This window comes from Podarcis pityusensis, assembly GCF_964106645.2.
Source record: "Podarcis pityusensis genome assembly, chromosome: 2".
Classification (NCBI taxonomy): Eukaryota; Metazoa; Chordata; class Lepidosauria; order Squamata; family Lacertidae; genus Podarcis; species Podarcis pityusensis.
This window is the reverse complement of record NC_138029.1, coordinates 64,955,457-64,977,714: the sequence shown is the minus strand read 5'-3', so window position 1 is coordinate 64,977,714 and position 22,258 is coordinate 64,955,457. Positions and strand designations below refer to the sequence as shown.

Genomic DNA, 22,258 nt, shown 5'->3' with positions numbered 1-22,258 from the left:
GGGGGCCCTATGGATGTTGTGGACCCCCACTGGCAGAGGAAGGGGGTGCGGGGTGTGTGGTGCACCCCGGATGTCATCCCTGAGGGGGGTGACATCACCGCCATGCCCCCCTGGGATGCTCGCCACTCACCCCGCCCCCTGTGGACCCCAACTCCCATCCACCCCAACCAGCATGACCATTAAGGATGGTGGAGTTGCGATCCATAGAATCTGAAGTGCAGCAAATTGATTTGCATAGGCGGCTTTATGGGAGTGCAACCAGTTTGCCTGCACTGGGGGCCAAGCCAAGAGGGTGCTGCAGGGGAGATTGCAACAAAGATGAGCAACAGAAGGCAAGAGGTGGTATTCTGGCATCGCAGAGGGCACTGCTGAAGTTTTAAAGTCCCATGTCCACCACTGCCCCATTCCATAGCCCTAGTCAGGTGTTCTGTTACTTCATGCAATTAATACTGTACAAGGGAGAGTATTGGTATACTGGCAAGCCCTATCCCTTCTTTCATTTCATTTCATTTCATTTTTTTTTCATTTCACTTTTAATTTCCCAATCCAATCCAAATCTTTATTACGGCCATGGACCAGCATAAGGTAAAAATACCTCCATGCATAAATAAAACATGCTAGATAGGCAATAAGGCAACTGTGGAAGCAGAGTGTACACAGCCTCATTCACTCAACTACAGTAAACCAGCATAAGATAAAAACACATAAAACATGTAAATCAAACCTTCACTTTTAGACCTCTGACATATGCCAATCATAGCAGCACAATATCTCGCAACTGAATATGTTATATCAGGATTTATATCTTGGAGCAATAAGGAGATATAGAATTGCCCTGTTTGTCCTGGAAATTTTATTTTTTTTATTGGCAGGATAAACCTAGCACGTATATTTTTGTAATGCTGGCAAGGGAGAAAAACGTGTTCAATTGCTTCTATGTCCCCAGAGCCACAGAGGCATTTTTAATCTGTATACCGCCTTTCTATATTACACACAGGGTGGTTTACAAGCTGAAGAAACAACAAAATAGACAGCCAAGATTACAAACCTAATATCTATATGATCCGTTACAATGGGGGGGGATTATAAATGGGGAAAATTTATAATTTACTTAGGAGACCACTGTAAGCAGATGAAAACATTAGCAGGATTTTAATTTCACTTGTAATGTAACAAATACTATGGGCAATATGACTAGATATAAAATATAGACTATGAAATTATATGCAGTTGAAAACATTGAAAATAGGACCCATGTGGGGAGCGGGGGAAAGTCTCCAGATTCAGAGAAATCTCTCTATATGGATATGTATTTGGTTTTGCTATAAATTTATATTTGCAAAATCAAAGAAAAATGATTTCAAAAAATACACAATATGAACCGTTACCCAAAAAAGTCAAAATAAAAACATAACTTTAAAATAAAGCTATATCAAATAAAGCAGTATTTAATAATCCATTAGAATATAATAGTAAACAATAAAATTAGAAGAGCAAATAATTAAACAGTTTAAACTTAACCTTTGCAATAAAGAATCACTAAACTATAATCAATAAAAATAATGGCCACTCACAATGCATAAAATACCACCAAACATGCAAAACCATGTAAAGGGATCAGATTGAGAAACAAGGACACACAACTTATAAAATTATTTTTTTAAAAAAAACATTCCTTCCCCTTCTTTACAGTCCTCCATGAATTGAAGGCTGAACCTCTGAAGTTCTGAAGGCTCCAGGAGTACAGGAAGCATCCGGCTTCAGTTCTCCCACAACCTTATGGAAGACTTGCAAAACATGCACCAAAGGCAAAGGGGTTGCCAGCATGCCTTCCTTTCCCCTCAGGCAGTTTTCAGCCCAGGGAGATCCACAGCAGCAGCAGAAGACTCATAAAACCTGCTGTTGAGAATTTTGTGAGGGTTCCCCCCCCCCTCGCCTACATGAAATACTAAAGTTGTATTCTCTCTATGAAGTAGACGAAGGCAGACATTTTTGGTTTAGGAAATAAACATATTTATTATTATCAGGAGAATCATTCCCTGAAATCCCTTCTCTTTTGGTATGGCAAAGTAAACTTGCAGATGTGCTCCCACATGGTAAGAATACAAGCTATTACATCCTGAAAATTATTAGTAAATGCAAAGATAACATTTCAGCTCGGTTGTGTCCTTATGTGCGTTGCCCTCTGAAACAAGGGGTCCAAAACAGTAGAGAAAAGGGAGGATTAATTGTTGCTCATATATGAGTTTATTTACAGAAACTAATTTGTGTGTGTGTGTGTGTTCCTTTTTTTGAGATTTTTCCAGAAGAAGAAAATCCATTGCTGGACTGGGTCCTTCTCTAGGACAAGATGCTCCTGCAATCTAACTAGGACTTCTAACTAAAACTGGTGGTTTTTAAAGAGAAAAAAATTCTATGTGACACATGTCTCAAGATCTGCTAGGCCCTATGTTTGATACCCTTGGTTGATGTTGTGTTCCCACCTGTACCTTCCCTGCCTCATTATCAGATATTGCACAGGCACTGCAGTTTCTGAGCGCACTATATCACGTCAGTTGTATAGACATCTTGCACATAAGCAGCATCCATTTCATCCCACATAGGGAAATGAGGGCTGCTGCCAGACACAATCACTCTATCATCTATCTATCTATCTATCTATCTATCTATCTAATCTATCATCTATCTATCCATCTATCTATCTATCTATCTATCCACACACACACACACACACAGAGAGAGAGAGAGAGAGAGAGAGAGAGGGAGTGCTACTTCACACTTTCTGTTCTATAATGACTTTGTTAATGACTTTGTTACAGATAAATTAGGCATGCTAGGAAAGGGTAAATCAATCCACAGTGAAAGGTGGGATGGAAGAGGGAGAAGTGCTCTCTGCCACAGCTCCAGTTTGCACTGGCAAAGCATATTACTGTAAGCAAAGGTGAGCAAAACACAGGGTTTTACATTGGTATGCAAGTACTGCTGCTTTGGTTTTCTTATATTGGAAGTGTCTGGTGCTCCTGGGGACTGATTTAGACTCCAGCTATTCAAAATATACACCAGCCAACGCGACTCACCATACCACTGTATCTCTAGTCACAGGCCACCTCATAAATCTGCCAAGTACCCGCAATGCGCCCACACTCAGATCTGCAAACGTCCTTCTTAAAGCAATAACGGAATCTCACAGATCTCTGCCAATGCGCCTTCAGTAGTCCTGGCGTGCGCACACACCCCATTCCTGAATAGAACATGGCTCTTCTCTCCCACCCCCTTCTTCTTCTTCTTTTTTAATAGCACCTTCATTACTCAAGGTAGCCTGGAAAGCTTTATGAAGCAAAGCAGGTAGTTCGATATTGGCAAGGCAGCTTCTGTGCATGCAGACGAAACCGCCATTACAGGCTCAGCAGCAATACAAACAGCCTCTGCCATGCCACCCTTTTGTTAAATGAAGACAGGGGGATGCTGATCTAAACTGCAGGCTTATGAGCGCTCTGGTTTCTGTTATGGTGTCCCGTTGAGCCAGAAGCGGTTAAGTCATGCTGGCCATAAGATCTAAAATGCTGGCTCTTTGGGGGGGGGGGGGGTTCTTCTATTGGGTTGCTGGTTTTGTTTTGATTTTATGTATTTTGTATGTATTTTATATTTTATGTGAACCACCCTGAGACCTTTGGGTATAGGGTGGTATAGAAATGAAATGAATGATGCATCTCCTTTTCATTAAGTTCTACAAGACTATAACTTTCCCCTACATGATGAGCATGTAGGTCTCATCCCCAGCATCTCTAGATAGGACTGTGCAAAAATCCCAAACCCTAAACAGCCACCACTAGTCAGAGTAGAGCAGCTGTGAGAAACGTTTAGCCCTTCAGATGTTGCATGGCTAGTAGTCAGGGATGATGGGAGTTGTAGTCCAGCAATATGTGGAGGGCCAAATGTCCCCCACACCCATTTTAGAGAATATTGTGTGTGCCCTATACACAGGAGTCAACTCCATGGGCTGAGGTCCCTTTGGGCCCCCCAATAAAATAGTTGATGCATGTGTCATAGGGCAGGGCTTACCAACTTACCAATAAGTACCAACTTATTCAAGTTGGCACCCCTTGCCCTATGCATGTGTGTGCATGCACTCACCCTGGGGTGAACTAGGGGCTTGGCATAGCCCTAATCAGGACTTTAACTCTTAATTGAATATGTGGTTAGTGGCATTCCTCTTGATTTGATTAGACTATAGAGCATTTGTTCACATTTGTTTATAGAGTGGTAATGTGACAGTGAGGATTCATCCTGGTGCATTTACAGGGTGCTCACAGGTCTCCCTATGAATCATCTGTTCATCCCACACTTTTCAGTGCATTCCCTGTCACTTTCCTATCTGCAAAAAGTCTGGTTTTTGTTTTGTTTGGGGTTTTGGTTTTTCATGGATTTCTTCCAATAGAGTGAGAGATTGCTTCAAGGCACTTTCATTGGACGCACCTAAACTTCTGGTATGAACTTGAATTACCCCAAGAAAATAGCAACAGAATGGAGGTAGACTGTTTTCAGCACTAAAGAAAACAGAAATATGGAGGAAGCCATTTCCAACTTCCCTCAGCAGCAGAATTTGTCAAATTTGCACTTCCCAAAATAGTATGAGAACTGAAGCATGGCGATACTTCAAAATTTCCACATATCTGAATTTTGTGATCCAGTTCTTCAATCAATGTTTATAAATGTTTATAAAAATGAATTATATTATGAGAAATCGCTTGCAAAAATGTGTGCATTAGTCAAAACTTCAGGAAAAAATGTAATAATTAGAAATTAACAGAAAAATGTTGAGCATTCTTTTTTTTAAAAAAAATGCAATTTGCTGCAGAAATGTGGAGAACGGGTTGGGAAAATGAGAAATGAAATTGGCAGATCATTCTAACCCTTGTTGAGGGTGAGACGCAAGGAGAGCATTCTACCCCAGGCTATGATTGAATCTCTCTGCCTGTCAACACCAGACCATTGCTTTTGTAGCAGGGAGATGAGCTTATGCATCACAGCCAGCTCATAAACAATTAACTTGCCCAGCCATAACTCAGCATATCTAAATAAAAAATTCCTTCCTGTAGCACCTTAAAGACCAACTAAGTTAGTTCTTGGTATAAGCTTTCGTGTGCAAGCACACTTCTTCAGATACACAACTAACTAACTTAGTTGGTCTTTAAGGTGCTACAGGAAGGAATTTTTTTATTTCGACTATGGCAGACCAACACGGCTACCCATCTGTAATCAGCATATCTAAGAATACCATTTGGAACACCATCTCAACAATCCGGGTCACATCATTCACAAAAAGCTACAGATACAAAGTTGGGGATGGTAGCGAGCCTATCTCTTATGCCTGGCATTGTGTAGACTGAGGGGAAGTGTGTTTGCATCTTACCCTGAGTTAGTTCCAGGCTTCACAGGGCCCTTGGTAAAGGGTTCTCTGGTGGGATTATGGCTATGTTGGCAAGTTTACCTGGCAGTGGCTGTAGGAGCAGTAGGTGGCCATTTAAGTTCCCCACAGTGCCCTGGAATGATGCATCGCTAGAGGTATTGCAGGAAATTGATTGGGCTTGCAGACCCAGAAAGGAGGGCCAGAGTAAGTGCCAGCCGACCTTGCCCAGGATGTGGGAGCTGTCCAAGGATGTCTGGTGCTGATGGCAGGTGTCATCCGATCCCACTTCCTCAATGCAAACCAATGCTTTGTCCTTCACACACCAGTAGTTCCTACACAGTTTTGTAGGATGCAATCCAGAAAACAACTGGCAGGGGAAGCAAAACCTCTCTCCTTAACCCCTAGAGTAGGCAACTGTTGGCTTGTACTAAAGGGGGCCACAACACAAATCACCTGACCTTCTTCCACCTTCCCTGCCGTCATCATGACAGGCATTTCACTACTGATTCTATAAAAACTTTGATAGATGACAGAACTGTCGTTAATGCAAATTTAGCTCTTAGGAAGTATGAATTATGCTTTCCTCTGTGCCTGATCGGCAAAGGTTATATTAATCTGTTACACAGGCTGGCTCTCCTGTCAAGACTGCAAGTTGTCTTCAGTCCTAGAATGCTGGTTGCTTCTTCTTTATTTATTAAATTTATATCCTGTCCTTCCTCTCAAAGGTCACTAGTAACAGGGTCGGCCCTGCGATGAGGCAAAGAGAGGCAGCTGCCTCAGGTGGCAGATGCTAAGGTGCAGGGAGTAGCCAGTGCTGTGGTGCCCTGCAGATGTCTGCTCCCCCATCCCCATCCCCCTTCCCACCAAAGCACTCTCTCTTGTAGCAGGCAACATTATTCACTTCAAAGGAAAATGAGGCATGATCTCTTGTCAACCATACAGATCCATGGTGCTGGGCTGGAGCATAAAAAGAGCTCTGAAATAAATGGCTAGTTTAATTGGATTGATGGAGAAAGCTCCCTGTTCCAAAGGAAGCAGCACAGGAAATCATTTACAGTACAGATAATGAAAAGGCATGCCTTATGACGTGGTTTGCATCAAGGTGGTCTAGTTTATTGATTTGTGTATGCTTTTGGAAATTTTGGGCTTCTGTTACTGGTATTTATAAACACCCGCACACTCACGCACACACACCTGTGTGTTCTTTTTCCACAGTAATATCATTTCCTATTGGCAAGATATTTATTCATTTATGAAATTTATGCATTGCTTTTCTGCTAAAAACCACTCAAGGCAATGGGCAATCAATAATATTTCAAATACAGTAAGAAGGTCTCCACACAAATTATAAACCCATTAGTCACAGGTCCGACGAAAGTGAAGAAAGATACATGCTTACCATTTTGCATTCAAAGTGTATATTACATTTCAAAAGAAATGCTTTTACATGGTTTGGGGGTTAGCGATCTTGGGAGCCAAGATGTCAGTGAGCATTTTGTGCATTACTTTCGTACAGGTGGTTGAGATTTATTTATTTATTATTTTGCTTTGGTCTGTCCTGGCACTAATGACATCAGTAACAGTGGAATGATGCCAGTTGCAGTGTGGTCTAGACAGAACACAGGGAATTGGTCATCGGTGGGTATTGGTAACAATGGCAATCAGCAGCAGCAGGATATTAACTGCTCTGGACCTGTAGGAGCTCCTTATCAGGACACAGGATGTCCAGGGCCCAGCCCAACTTCAAACCATGCCGGAGGGGAAATGGCTAAAGCAATCTCCATTCTCACCTCTAGAACCACAAAGTTCAATTTCCTTTGTAACTGCAAAGCGGCCTCAAGATTCAAAGGGCAGACCACACCACAGACCTACAGGGAGCAGCTGAAGAGCATTAACTCAAATTTGTTTGCGGATCAATCACAATCTTACATTAAGTGAATATTATCCCACTCTCTCCCATGCATTTCACCATCGCTTTTCTTACTGTAAAATGTCTGATTTCCTTGAGTAGCCTGATTGTTCTGCAAGGGCACCAAACCAACTTCAACTGCTCAACCTGAGCTTGCTGGCATGCTGCTGAATCCCATCCACAAAGTTCTGACAGTCTGGAAGAGGCCTTCAGCTTCAGAAGGACTTTCATTCAACAATGATCTTGAACTCCAATTGCCATTCAAAAGGAACAAGCCCCTCCCACACCACCACCTTCTCAAGCGTTTTTACATGGACATATGAATGTTCTTTATGTCCCACTTTAAGCATTAACTTGAACAGAATTCCTGGCCCATCAGCATTTTTTGAAATGATTTTGTTTGCAACGCTTACAGCTCTGGTTATATATCAAGCTTTCTCCAGTCTTGGGGGACAGAGAAAGTAGCAAGCTCTGTGAAATCACAAGATTGCATATGGTGGACTATGAAAGCCATCAGTTTTGCAACTTAAATACACTAAGCTATCTCCACCCTGCTACTGGGTAATGAGGTGATATGGTTTACCAAGGTAGTTGAGATTCATTTACTGATCTCAGACAAATGATCCATAGAATCATAGAACTTAAAGGTACCATGAAGATCATCTAATCCCAAGCTCAACGTAGGGTCTGCAATGTGGGATGCAGCTACAGCATCCATGCCTAGTCTCTGCTTAAACACACCAAGTGAAGAAGAGCCCACCACTTCCCAAGGCAGCCTATCCTTCATGAAGCTTATTCTCCTTTCTAAGAGCCAATATGTGGAGCAGTAGACTCGTAATCTGGTGAACCGGGTTCACGTTTCCGCTCCTCCACATGCAGCTGCTGGGTGACCTTGGGCTAGTCACACTTCTCTGAAGTCTCTCAGCCCCACTCACTTCACAGAGTGTTTGTTGTGGGGGAGGAAGGGAAAGGAGATTGTTAGCCACTTTGAGACTCCTTAGGGTAGTGATAAAGTGGGATATCAAATCCAAGCTCCTCCTCCTCTTCTTCTTCTTCTTCTTCTTCTTCTTCTTCTTCTTCTTCTTCTTCCTGTAAGTTGGTTCTAGAGTCCTGCTTTGGAACAAATCTGCTCCATCAGCCATTCTGCTATCATGTCTTCCTTTCTTCTCTTCTCTATATTTAACTCATTCAACTGTTTCACTTAGAAATTGTCTTTCAGACGACACACTCCAGTTTGCCCATGTCCATCTTTAAAGACCAGCACAGAACAGAGCAGAATGATTCGTTCTCAAGATCTGGACACTAAGCTCCTGTCAATTCAGCCTGAGATTTCATTCCCTTTTTTTAGCAGCTGTGTCATGCCACCGGCTCATGTTCAGCTTATGATAATCTAAGACACCCAGATCCCTTATACATGTACTGCTGCCAAGACAAATCTTCTCCCTCCTGTATTTGTGCCTTTGATTCCTTCACATGCATCTCAGGAATTTCATCTTGTAAGTTTCATGCATGTCATCTTCAGATCTGACAAGCATCCCCTCTGCTCTTCAGAACCACCCATTCCTCATGAATACTTTTCTCCCTCAGAATATCTAGCCATGGCATCCTATCCAACTTTTCTCTGAGCTCTCTGAAGCCCATTGTCCAGAGTTTCAGATTATATGCCTGACTATGCTGAGTTTTCACATTGCCTGCTGTCACCATTTCCAAGAGGACACAGCCACCTCCCCCCAAGGTTCCTGCCACTTCTATTTCTTCAGTCTGTTCTTCTTTGTAGGTCAGGATTAAGTCAAGGATAGCAGATCCCCGTGTTCCCTTGTCCACCTTCTCAGAGATGAAGTTGTCAGGAATTTATTGGACATTCCATATGGTGCCTTATTTTCTCGCCAGGCTGTGAAGCAGGGAATTGAGAGGACGAGAGTTATCTCTGTGTGTGTGTGTGTGTGTGTGTGCTTGTTGTTTTCAACTTCACCATGAAATGAGCTGTCATTTTGAAAGGGTAAAAAGAACTGAAGAAGATGACAAAACAGGACTGAGCATGGTTATGGAATACAGTTTTAGATCTTCCAACAGCTTACAGAAGGGGCTGGGAAGCCTCAGACAAAGGGGCTAAATATTCACATTTATTCCTCTGGACACTTATGTCTCTGGCCCCACCAACCCCTGGCATATGACCCCCAGAAAGGAATGTTTCCAAATAATCAGGGCCTACCAAGTGACTATTGCAGGGATAACCAGTGTGGTGTCCTCCAGATGTTTTAAACCACACCTCCCATCAGCCCCTTTCAGCATGGCCAGTGGTAGAGGATGATGGGAGTTGCAGTCCAAAACATATGGAAGGCCCCATGTTGTCTATCCCTGGGCCACTGAATATCTAGCAAAAAAATCCAATAGACCTGAGGTTTCAGGGGCAGAAACAATACCTACATTTCTGCGGAGTTTCGATGTATTTTTTCTACTACATAGAATGAGAGCTCTTACATCTCTAGAACCCTCTCAATAAAATGTTTAGAATGTAAACGAACTGTATATTCACTACAGACATATATTGGTGTGTTTAATGACTATTGCTCTGAAATTCTATAGGCTCCAGGGCAAAATAGGAAATAACTTCCCGTGAAAACAGATGGAGCTCTATACAAATCCTCGGCAAAGTACTTGAGTGTGTCTGACAATTTACAATAATATATTTTAGCACAATGGAAGCACAAGTGACTGTACATTAACTTGCTTGACCAAGGTCACATAAGAAATCCTCATAAATAGAAGGGCAATAATACAGCTGCTAAATCAGGCCTCCCTATTAAAACGGAAGGATCTCTGTGAAGTATTGTTTTTACATTTCCTCTAGCGTGTTAGCTGTTAATCTTCTTTATGAATTCCACAATTTTTAATCTCAGTTCGTAGTCACAATTAAATATTCAAACCCTTTAAATATTCAAAGCACTTTGCAACCCTTATGTGAGCTTCTCAGGACACATTTCCATTTTAGGAAAGAGAGCTGAGGATGGGGTTTAGAGACAATGACTTTAGCCCCGACTACTCAGTGAGCCTGTGGGTAAGGTAGAATTTGAACTCAAGTTTCCTAAATATGCAGCCTATCAGACTATGCTGACTTTTGCTGTTATTTATCTATGTGAATAACACAGGAAACCAACCTATGCTGTATCAGGCTATTGGCAGTGGCTCTGTAGGCAGGAATCTCTTCCAGTCGGGGGTCGAACCTGTGACCTTCTGCATGCAAAGCAGATGCTCTGCCACTGAGCTATGACCACTTCCCCAAGTAGCTAGCTTGTGGGAACCCTTGTGCTATGCATGCATGGAATGCAAAATAAAATTTCTCTGCTACATAAGAAGCAGAAGAGATGACATTTTTTAAAAAATTCACAAACGATGAATTTAAATATTGTCGTGTTTTATAACTAGGAAAAAAAGAAATCACTAATTATGAATGCACAACCCGTCTGGCCTTCTCCCTGCAAATGCAAACAGGCCCATCCCCAAGAAGCAGTAAGGCCAGGCCAGTGCTCAGCAGGCCAAAAAAGGGACATGCTGATGTCAGAATTACTGCCAATAGCACATGGATTGCCAACATTTGTTTTAAAAATACAGGCCCCCTAAGCAAAGCTGAAGACACAGCTTTTTGAGTCAGGAGCAGAATCACGGGAAGGGCGAGAGGAACAGCAAAACCTATTTATCATTTATTTCCAATGTTTGTCTACCGTTTTTCACCACCGTATGGTCACAAAGCAGTTTCCGATAACACTCCATAAAACAAACCATTAACCAACATAATATGGTGTTGAAAACCGCAACGTGCAAGTAAAAAAAATACAGATTCCCCAAACACTCCTGTGATCCAGAGCAGGCTTAACCAAGTCCACCATAAGCCTCAGCAAGCAATTACGTTTGAAATGGTGAAGGAAGCTCATCAAGGATGTAACCACCTGTACCTTCTGGAGAAGGGAGTTCCACAGCCAGGGTGCAATGACCAAGAAGGCCCTGTCCTACATCCCCAAACACTGAGACACTCTTGACCAGCAAAGAAGGAGGAGGAGGAGGAGGAGGAGTTTGGATTTGATATCCCGGTTTATCACTACCCTAAGGAGTCTCAAAGCGGCTAACAATCTCCTTTCCCTTCCTCCCCCACAACAAACACTCTGCGGTGAGTGAGGCTGAGAGACTTCAAAGAAGTGTGACTAGCCCAAGGTCACCCATGTGGAGGAGTGGGGAAGCAAACCCGGTTCACCAGATTACGAGTCCTCCGCTCTTAACCACTACACTACACTGGCTCACAGGACCATTCCTGAAGCCTGGGCAAACTGTTATAAGTGCTCCACCAGGTACCCAAACCCTTTGAGCTTAATAGTTCAACATCAACGCTTTAAATGGGGCCAGGTAGTGTATGGGCAGCCAATGAAGATCCCAAAGGTCATGTATTAGATGGTAATGTACTAAAGTGTCAGTCTGCATGTTAGCAACAGCATTCTGCACTAGTTGCAGCTTCTAGGCTGCTTTCAAGAGTAGCCCTGTATAACGCACATTATGGTAATCGAGGTGGGAGGTTACAGAACATGTAAAACTGTGGCCAGGCTGTCCTGGTCCAGGAAAAAGCCAAAGCTGGTGAATCAGCTGGAGTAAAAGGGTTCATTGCCACTGAAGCCACTTTAGACACAATCCTCTAATACAGTGGTTTCCAGTTGGTGGTCCACTGACCCCAAAGGGTCTGTGTAACCCACCCAGGGGTCTGTGGCACTATTCACATCACAAAAACTACTATAGAGATACCAACATTTTCAAAAGGCTTAGCTTTTGAAAAACAATACTTAGCTAATTGGGAACCATTACTCTAACAAACATCCTTCTCTTTGGTTGTTGAAACAGAAAAATAAAATAAAGAAATCACCTGCTTAGTTGGCACCTATTGGGTTTCCTGCTTAATTGCTATCATAGTGCACAATCACCTTCACAATTTCTTTCCCTTGTTATTTTCCCCCCTTATCCTGTCTAATGAGAAATTATTCCACTTCCCTGTGCCCATAAAATTCACCCCACCTGGGCAACAGAGTAGTTATTTTATTAGCCCTGCTTCTTATTCCCTATTATTAAACGAGAAGCCTCCTAATTAAGCACACCACAGTAGACCGAAATCTTAGACAGCCCCGGCCAAGCCGTTGCTACAATCCAAGAAACTCAGCTTGCCAGCTCCCACTCATGAGAATTGTCTTTGCCTCTTAAGCAAGCAATCAAATTCAATGGGCTTGCTTGTGGAAATCAAGCACTATAAGAGAGTCAATAGATCATAGGCTGCTTGCTGTTTGCATTTCAATAATGAGCAATTGCTGCATGGCAGAGTACAGGTAGCCTGGGAGGAGAAGAGGCTGTGAAGAATTTGGCCCCATCCAGGGTAGGTCCAGCTCTCTTCAGAAACATAGCCTATAGTGGGAAATATAAAATCCTCTTTCAACTGCACTGTCAGCATATTGCTTACAGGTTATGACCCAAAACACTCAGGTATGACCAATATTGGCTGCCGCTTTCAACTCCAAGAACAAGAAAGGGGCAGAAGTGAGTCTTTTTGGTAGTCATCATGTCTGCATTGTAATTATGTCGTACTTAGCTGGTTTCTGGAAATGGAAGAGTAGTGAATACAACTCTTTGACTGTCAGTGGGCTAATGTGGAGAACATTATGGGAAAGGGTGTGGCCGCCTCTAGCCAAAATCAAAGAAACCTTGAATCTTCCATGAGACATGGAGCTGGAGCCTGGACAGACTGGGGAAAGCTCTGCTGGTGCAGAAAAAATATAGAAAGAATTCCTGGGTGCCAAGATCTAAGTTTGGGGCTAGTACCCTTGGCTGAGAAAAGCCCAGGAGAGATTTAAAATCACAAAATAAGCCAGAAAGTAAAGCATTGAAATATTGACTGTAAAACCTTAAAAGAGCCCTTTAAGATTCATTCCAAAGTTTCCCACTTACTTCCCCTAGTGTAGAAAAAGACCATTTTACCTTTTGGTAAGTTAAAAATGGTTTACTTACAACTCTCCAAAGGTCAAATTCATGTGCTTTTCCATACAGCATTCAGTTGCAGAGGCAGTAAAATGTATCTTAGTTACAAAATGGTAACAGTTTCTAGATAACTGGTACAGGAACACAAGAGTGGCTGGAGAGAAACACGTGGTCAAGCTGAAGCAATCATATGAAACCTCTCCACATGTTTGGGGTGGGGACAATAGCCTTGATTCCCTATTAAGAGCACTCTCTCTTGTCCTCACCAACTACACTTCTATTGGTGAAGGAATAACAAGGAAGTCCAACCTTGATTCTTGCACTACAATAGTCCCAGGCTGTTTACAGCTTTGAAGGTCAAAGGCAGCATATTTAATTGAGGCCAGAAACTAGAGAAATGTGTATTTAGCAGAAATGTAGGTTTAAAATGTTGCCACATTTTTGCGATAACCTTTTTTTAAAAAAAAATAAGCAAAATGGTGCAGTAATGTGATGAATCACAGCTGGAAAAATGAGAAATGGAGAGAAACTGAAGCTGCTGGATTTGGCCATCCCTCTCTGGAAGAGACTAAGGCACTTGCCATCTCATGTTTCTAAATGCTGCTCCAGATTCTACCTGCAGTTTCACCCAAAAATACATGTATTATGATTGACATGTTATTAAGTGCATCAATTGCTCATTAATCTGCAATACACTGTTTAGAATTGAGGAATATTACTCGCTACCTAATGATGACACTTATGGATTTGGAAAGCAATGAGATATTTAGGCTAAATACTTGACACCTGTCCCTTTAAGGGACTGGATGGCGCATAAGTTTACCATGCACGTGACATTGGAGCTTCTGAAATCTCGCTTATTCCCCAGCCACTTGTTTCCTTCCTGTAAGTGGCTAAAATCATTAATTTAAGGTTTCTAAAACCCAAGTTACTGTAGTGTGCCTGAAATAATAAATGTTTCAGAATTTCAATTAAAGTAAACGTTGAAGTGCTGGATCCCTTTCTCCCCCCAGTATCTAATGAGTCACGCAGAACCATTACCCCACTATCCATTAATTATAACGAGGTCAGCATATTTGCTGACATCTTCTCATGCCTGCATAATGTACCAGCAGAGTACCTTAGCGAGGATCACAGGTACAGCACAAAGCACACAGACACATTAACCGCTAAGGAATGTCATTGGCTGCTTGGGAACTTGGGTTGGGAAACAGACAGAAGGGGCTGGTGCAGGGCAAGAGAGCAAGCAAGGGACACACAAACAAGTGTGAAACAACCAGAAGAGCTCGGAGCAGGACACAAAGGGGAACAAGAGTTTGCCCCACAGCTTCCTAATCTTTCTTAATTGAGATTCTATAACTTATATTCAGGAACTTCAGACTGGGGATTCTCCCGCGCTTCTCAGGACTCTCCCCAGACCACAACCCCTGTCACTAGAACACACTCCTCAATGCCCCAATTCGTACCTTTCTTCGCCTGGTTGAAATGTGCCCTTCAATTCTGACAGTGCCTTTCACTTACCTGCACGGAGGAGAAAGAGGTGTGTGTGAAGAATTTGCGCTATCAAGCCCTAGGTCAAAAAAGCCCCCCCCCAAAAAAAAAAAATATGCAAAGAAACAGATTCTACAAGGAGAGTGCCTTTCTCCAACCAGCCAGTGTCATCTGGGATCATAAAGAAGCATTTCCAGGGAAAGGTTTGAGAATTAATGGGTTTAAGCACCCGTTATACCTCTTTAAAAGCTATGGTCTCCCCCACCCAAAGAATCTTGGGAGTTGTAGCTTGTTAAATCTGCAGGGAACCATTGAGGCCTTTCATAGATCTAACAGTTCCCAGCACCTTTAACATGCAGCAGTTCTCAGGGTTATTTGGGAGGGAGGCCATGACTACTGAAGTGGAACAAGCAGCGCTTTTTTTCTATAAAAAATAGTTCAGGGGTACTCTCATTTTGACTCAAGAAAATCACTATTTTACAGTTAAAATCAGGAAAAACAAATACAGTAAATGGACAGTACTGGCCCCGACTTGGTGGAACGCTCTGTCACAAGAGACTAGGGCCTGCAAGACAGCTGTTCTGTCTGGCCTTTGGTTTCGACTCAGTCTGACCCTTATGTTTACCTCCCCTTATGGTTTTGATCTATGGGCTACTTTTAAAACGAGGCTGCATTTTAATTTGCATTTTAACCTGTATTTTAAATTGGTTCCCCCCCCCCATTACGTTCTTATTGTAATTTTACTGGTGTTAGCTGCCCTGAGCCCGGCTCTGGTCAGGGAGGGTGGAGTATAAATAAATTTATAATAATAATAATTTATTATTATTATTATTATTATTATTATTATTATTATTATTATTATTTTATTATTAAAAGTACAAAGATTCACAAAATGTTCAGGGGTATGCGTACCCCTGCGTACCCCCCAGAAAAAAGCACTGGGTATAAGGTTGCTTTAAATGTATGGTATAGATGTGGCCCAATTTATGCAATTTAGAAATCAAGCTCTGTGCATGTGCTACCCATACAATGTTTTCTCAACGTACATCTTATGATGAAAGGGCACATTTGCATCTTTTAAAAAAATGAAATCATCTGCTGCATAGTGCTTATCCCACCCATCCTGCAAGGAACTCTCAGAGTGACGTCCATGGGTGTGTGGTTTTGTGTTGGATGTTATCCTCACCACAACCGGAGGCAGATTAGGCTGAGAGGGATATGACTGGCCCAGTAACAACAAGCACAGTTTTTATCCCAGGCTGAGAGGAAACATGGGGAGCTTCCAGATGGGAGTGCAATATTGCAACAGGGGCACTGAGACAGCACAAGTGAGTGGTGGGGTGTGTGTGTGTGTTTTAAGAAACAAAATTTACTGGATTGTCTTCAAAAGGGTAAATCTGGATTAAATGAGGGGGAAATGCAGGTTGGCACTTTGATGGCCACAACATTGCATGGACTCTGCAAAAAACTTGCATACATGGGCAGCACCCATCTCACTATAAAGACCCCTCTGGAAGCTTTCTGCCTAATCCTCAGTCCACTCCTTCACACTGGCCTTCTGCAGCTGACAACAGGAGCCAGAAAAGGTAACTTCATCCCAGCTCTTCCCTCTGCACTTTTCGAATACTCCATCCCTTACATATATTTTGATTTGTTTGCTGAGCCTCTGGTCTTTTCCCACCATGTGGAACACTTCCTTAGTTACCGTAAGCTCTTGTCCCTTTTCTCCCTCTACTGCTGGCTCCTGCTCATCATCTTCCATTGCCTTCCCACATCAAGGGATGCAGAGAGAGACAGAGAGAGAATGTTTCACTTGAAGGGGCTTTAGACTGATGCATTACCAGCTAATTGCCTGGGTGAAGGAGGAGATGAAGGTCGTGTCACATGCTGCTTCATTTACAATGCATAGACTCTCTCGCTTTCGCTATCTGCAAGGGTATTATACCCATTCTGCTTGAAAAACACCTACGATTAAGCGCCAGTATGCCACCATGAAGAATGCCACCTTTCAATAAATTCATAATTATGTTTGCCTTTAAAAAATTCATGCCTATCAGAACCACCTGCCGAAGAACCAAAAACAACCATCTTCTTTATCTCCCTTCAACAAAGAACAAAAATATATCAAGCTTCTCTGCTGAAATTCTCCTGTCCCTATTTGTGAGTAAGTGGAGGGGAATTTATTGTTTGCTTGTTTAAATTTATTTTCTCATGAAGCTTAGCTGAATGGGTAAGTTCAAGTCAGAGTGGAACTGCAAGAGCTCCCCACCCTGCCAAGGCAACTTAACCACATCTTCCCACCACCCTGTCTGTTCCACTTGCATTAGCTCCTCCTACCAGCCAAGATAAATAGATCCTCAATATGCTTTTTTTCCCTAATGTAGGCAATTTCCCCTGATATACACATTGTTACAAGGAATGTTCCCTGAACGCAAGGCATTTTTGTATTCAGTTTTCAGTTATATGCTTCTTTGTGAATGCTTTCCTAATACACACATCTTGGTAAATATTTTTGTTCTGTAGAACTGCACTGCGAAATTTGGAGACGTGAAAATTTCAAGGGATCGATGCATTTCAATTTGCATATGCAGAGGCAGATTTAGGGCAGCACAATCGGTTCCACCACACTGGGTGCAGAACAGAAGGTGAGAGGTGGTGGGGTGGGCACCAAATTTTGGCCTCACACAGGGCACTGCTGAATTCTGAAGAACCAAAGTGAGCCCCTGGCATATGTTTTTAGGAAGTAAAAAATTAGGGAATTAAAATACAATCCAAACCCATTTCCCCCCTCATTCTCACCTAGGCATAAGTAGAATTTAGGATCAGATATCAACAATTTTGTGGGGTGTGTGTTGCAGATTGGTTCCTTTTAACTTTGCTATAAACATACAAAGCATAATAGAAATTATATGCATGTGATGTTGGGTTTGGAGAGAGTTCTCCTGGCAAGTCTTGGTGTGTGATTTGCTTTCATGCAGAAGCATTAACAAATAGATCCATGCAGGCCTGTCTCTTTCCTTGTAATAGAGGTGGTTAAGCCAATTGCTTGTAAATGATTTTTTTTTTTTAAGGCAACCATTCACTAATCTCCATTTAAATTGCATGGTGGGATTTTAAGGCTTATATCCTAAGTAAAGGGACGTGGGTGGCGCTGTGGGTTAAACCACAGAGCCTAGGACTTGCCGATCAGAAGGTCAGCAGTTCGAATCCCCATGACGGAGTGAGCTCCCATTGCTCGGTCCCTGCTCCTGCCAACCTAGCAATTCGAAAGCACGTCAAAGTGCAAGTAGATAAATAGGTACCACTCCAGCGGGAAGGTAAATGGTGTTTCCGTGTGCTGCTCTGGTTCACCAGAAGCAGCTTAGTCATGCTGGCCACATGACCCGGAAGCTGTACGCCGGCTCCCTCGGCCAATAAAGCGAGATGAGTGCCGCAACCCCAGAGTCGGTCACGACTGGGCCTAATGGTCAGGGGTCCCTTTACTATCCTAAGTAAGCTTTCACTGGTGGGAGACTCCATATTTATGCCAACTCCATATTTCAGAGGGCCCTTTGAGCAAGGAACCCTCCATAGTCTTCCTTCCCCCAAACAATTTTCCTTCCCCCAAACAATTTTCACCAGCTGCTGCTCTTCTTCCTCATCACTGCTGCCACCTGCCTACTTCCCTGGCAGAGACCCAATGAGCAAGCAATCCATGGCATCCCCTGCTCCTCTTTCTCACCATCACCATTGCCTGGGCCAGAGCAAGAAGCAGGTGAACAAGCAATCGGGTCACAATGGTGAATTGAAGCACCGGGTACACAGAATTTGTGCTCTTGGCAACCTACCAACTATCCTGACCATCATCGCCAGTTCTGGTGTCCAGTGAGTAGAAATTCACTCCTGGGACACTCCGCTGAGAAGCAAAGGGCGCTGACTGTCACTGATCTGTTCCTAAGGCTTGGTGGACCTTCCAGAGCAGAGTTGGGGAATGGGGGGAAATCAGGAAGAAATACCATCCTGCCTATCCCCCAGCAAGGTGTTGGTTTCTGCTTTCCTTCACTGTGCAGCGAAAGGGCTTGTCACGAGACAGGTGTTTACATTCCACAGTCTGTACTGTTGGAGTTTCTCACGGGAAAGGGAGGCTGGATGTGACGTACACTGGTTTCCTGTTTTTCACTGCGTGATTCTCTCCGAGCTGTCGAGGAGAGAGGATGCATTTTTTTCTGCTCCGGCAGAGGCAAGATGTCTTTCTGTAATATACCAGCTTTGAACTGTAAATAAAGCAATATAGAGTATGCAGCACGTACTCCTCATCCTTCCGCTGGGCACGAGACTCTGCTTTAAATCAACACGTGGTTATGGGCCCAGAAGTCGAATCGGAGTGCCGGCAAAGGATCGGAATGCAGAGGGACAGGTCGGATCGGAATCTGCTCTGCGCGTAAAAGTGATTGATGAGGTATGTGCTACTGCTCCGGGCAGCCTGCCAGCTTCTAGTTAATGGCTTTATGGCTGGACTCTGAACTTTCAAAGCCGTTTTGCCGGGAATAGGCAAAAGGCTCCCAGGCACAAGTTACTATGCTGGGGAAATCGAAAGTAACTTTTAAGTGCGCTTTTGGAATAAGGCAGCTGCAGCAGTGACGCAGCAAGATTTAAAGCAGCATATATGACGCTGAAGGCTAATGCCAGAGTCATGATGGCCCTTCAGGATGCTTGTGGGATTCCTAAGCTCAACAAGAAAAATTATGCCGACTGGGTTCTGTATGCAGAGGCAATTCTGCGGAAAGAGGGTTTGTTTGAGGTGATTACAGAAACCCCCCCAGTTCCAGTTACAGATGCATGGGAAGCTAAGGATTCCAAAGCAAGGGGAACTCTTACATTGATAGTATCCCCAGAAGAGCTCTGTCTATTGCGTGATAAGACCTCAGCCAGAGAAATTTGGGACGCTTTGAGAGAAGCTCACTTAAGGACAGAAGCTGGATCCACTATGTTTTACTTTAACAAGCTGCATAATATGGCTCTTGCTGAAGGTGGAGATGTGCGTTTACATCTGATGGAGATGCAAAATCTGAGACATGAGCTGCAACAGAGAGGACTCAACTTTCCAGAGGCTGTGTATTCTTTCATGATACTACAATCTTTGGGTTCAGGTTGGGAGTCTGTTGCAACCCAGATTGCTGTGCAACCAACCGCTCAGCTGACAGTGGATTATGTTACTGCCGTGATTTTAAATGAAGCAGATCGCCGGGGTGCTAGCTGCATGGGCAAGGGGGAGTCTTCACAGACGTCATCCCATAGTGCAGTGGAACCACCAGATGGCGCCAAAGCTTTGAAGGCAGTGAAATGCTACTCGTGTGGACGTCTAGGCCATATGAAGAGGGAATGCAGATATCCCAGGGCCAAGACAGAGCAGCACAGCGAAAGCTCATCGCGCGGAAAAGGCCGAGGCAAAGGCAAAGGTCCGGTGTCTAGGACAACGCAGCACAAGGCTATGGTTTCACGCTTCACTCCAAAGGTTGCAGAGGTCCAGAAGACGTCTAGATCTTTCTTCGTTGTTGATTCAGCGGCGACCCACCACATGTGCAACGATAAGAGACTTTTTGTGTCTTTTACACCGCAGGAAGGTGCGATTCACCAGGCGGATGACCACACTATTCCCAGTAAAGGCTACGGAACTGTTGTTCTTCACAGTTTGGACTTATCGATACAGAATGTGCTTTACGTGCCAGACGCCAAACATAATCTGCTCAGCGTTGGACAGCTGAATGAGCGGAACATTGACGTTTCCTTCAAGAACAAGAAGTGCATCATCACAAAGAAAAATGATTATGTATTGCATGCTGAATATGTTGATCGTTTGTTTGTTTTGTATTATGATGATGTTGTGAAGGATGACACTTGTTGCATTGCAGGTTCTAACAAAAGTTTGCATGCAGAATGTATTCACGATTTTCATAGAAAATTTGGTCATTTGCATTTTGAGGCAGTATCTAAAATGCCTGCCTTGGTTGAAGGTATGACTATTAAACCCTGCAGGTACCACATGAAGTGCAAAGCATGCGCAGCAAACAAGGTGAAAATGGCTGCGAAAGGTAAGGTGTCTAGTAGGCAAGCTACAGAACCATACCAGGTTGTTCATGCTGATTTGGTTGGACCACTAGCGCCCTCTTTGGGTGGAAATAGGTACTTCATGGTTCTCATTGATGCATTTTCTAGATATATTTTTGTGTACAATCTCAAGCAGAAATCAGAGGCTTTTCCTAGGTTCAAGGAATTCTGTGCTTGGTTGGAAAATGTGCATGGTAAGAAGATAAAGACTCTTTTCAGTGATCGCGGGGGAGAATTCACTTCTCAGCAGTTTGAAGCTTTTCTGACTGAGAAAGGAATTCAACACGATTTGTCTAGTCCTCGCTCGCCATGGCAGAATGGACTTGCGGAACGGGCAAATCAGACATTGCTTCAAGGGTTAAAAACCTTGCTGCATGATGCCAATCTTCCAGAGAGTTATTGGGCCGAATCTCTCTCGTGTTTTGTTTACAGTTACAATCGCAGGTTATCTTCAGCGATTGGTTGTACCCCCTATGAGAAGATGTTTGGCAAGAAGCCATACATCAAACACATGAAAATATTTGGTTCTGACATGTGGATTCACTCACCACAAAATTCCAAGTTAGACAAGCGTGGATTGCATGGTATCTTTCTAGGTTATCAGAAAGGGTCTTACAGAATAATGATGACTGACTCTAAGACAATTAAGCTCACGAGAAGTGTTGAGTACAATGCAAAGTGGGGGGAGAATGTGGGAATTTTCCAATGTTATCCTGATGACGGTGATGAGACTGAGGATAGTCAAAAGCAACCACAACAACCCACACCCACTGATGAAGGTTCTGAGTCTGAATCTGAAACTGAATCGGGTGATTCAGAGGATTTCAAGAGTGCGAAAGCCTCTATGCGACCCTCTGAAAGCTCTGATCAAGAATTGGAGGAACCATTGTTCACAATAGGTCGTTTTTCTCCTAAGAAGGAAGAGGAGAGTGTTGAAGACTTAAGGCTAATTCGTAGGTCACAGAGAGCCACAAAAGGCAGACCTCCAAAGAGATTTGCTGATGAGTTTGCTACGATAGCAGTAACAGCTATTAAAAGCTCCAAGAAGGTATTTGAACCTTCAAGTTTCCAAGAAATCCAGGGTTTGGATTCAAAGGAAGCTGAGCCATGGTTAAATGCCATGAAGGCTGAGCTTGATTCCTTAGAAAGGAACAACACATGGGAGCTAGTTCCAGTAGTTCCAGGAATGAAACTGCTTGGAAGCAAATGGGTCTTCAAAGCGAAGACAGATCAAAATGGCAAGATAGTCAGACACAAAGCCAGATTGGTAGCCAGAGGTTTTGCACAGGTACCAGGTGAAGACTATCACGAGACCTATTCACCCACAGTGAGATATGAAAGCATTAGGCTTATGC

At 43.2% G+C, this 22,258-nt stretch overlaps 1 long non-coding RNA gene across 2 annotated transcripts in view; it reads right to left on the bottom strand.

The window, feature by feature from the left end:
- The window catches only part of LOC308467771, a 136,835-nt gene that overhangs the window by 17,811 nt on the left and 96,766 nt on the right, over positions 1-22,258 (bottom strand). The window lies entirely within an intron of this gene.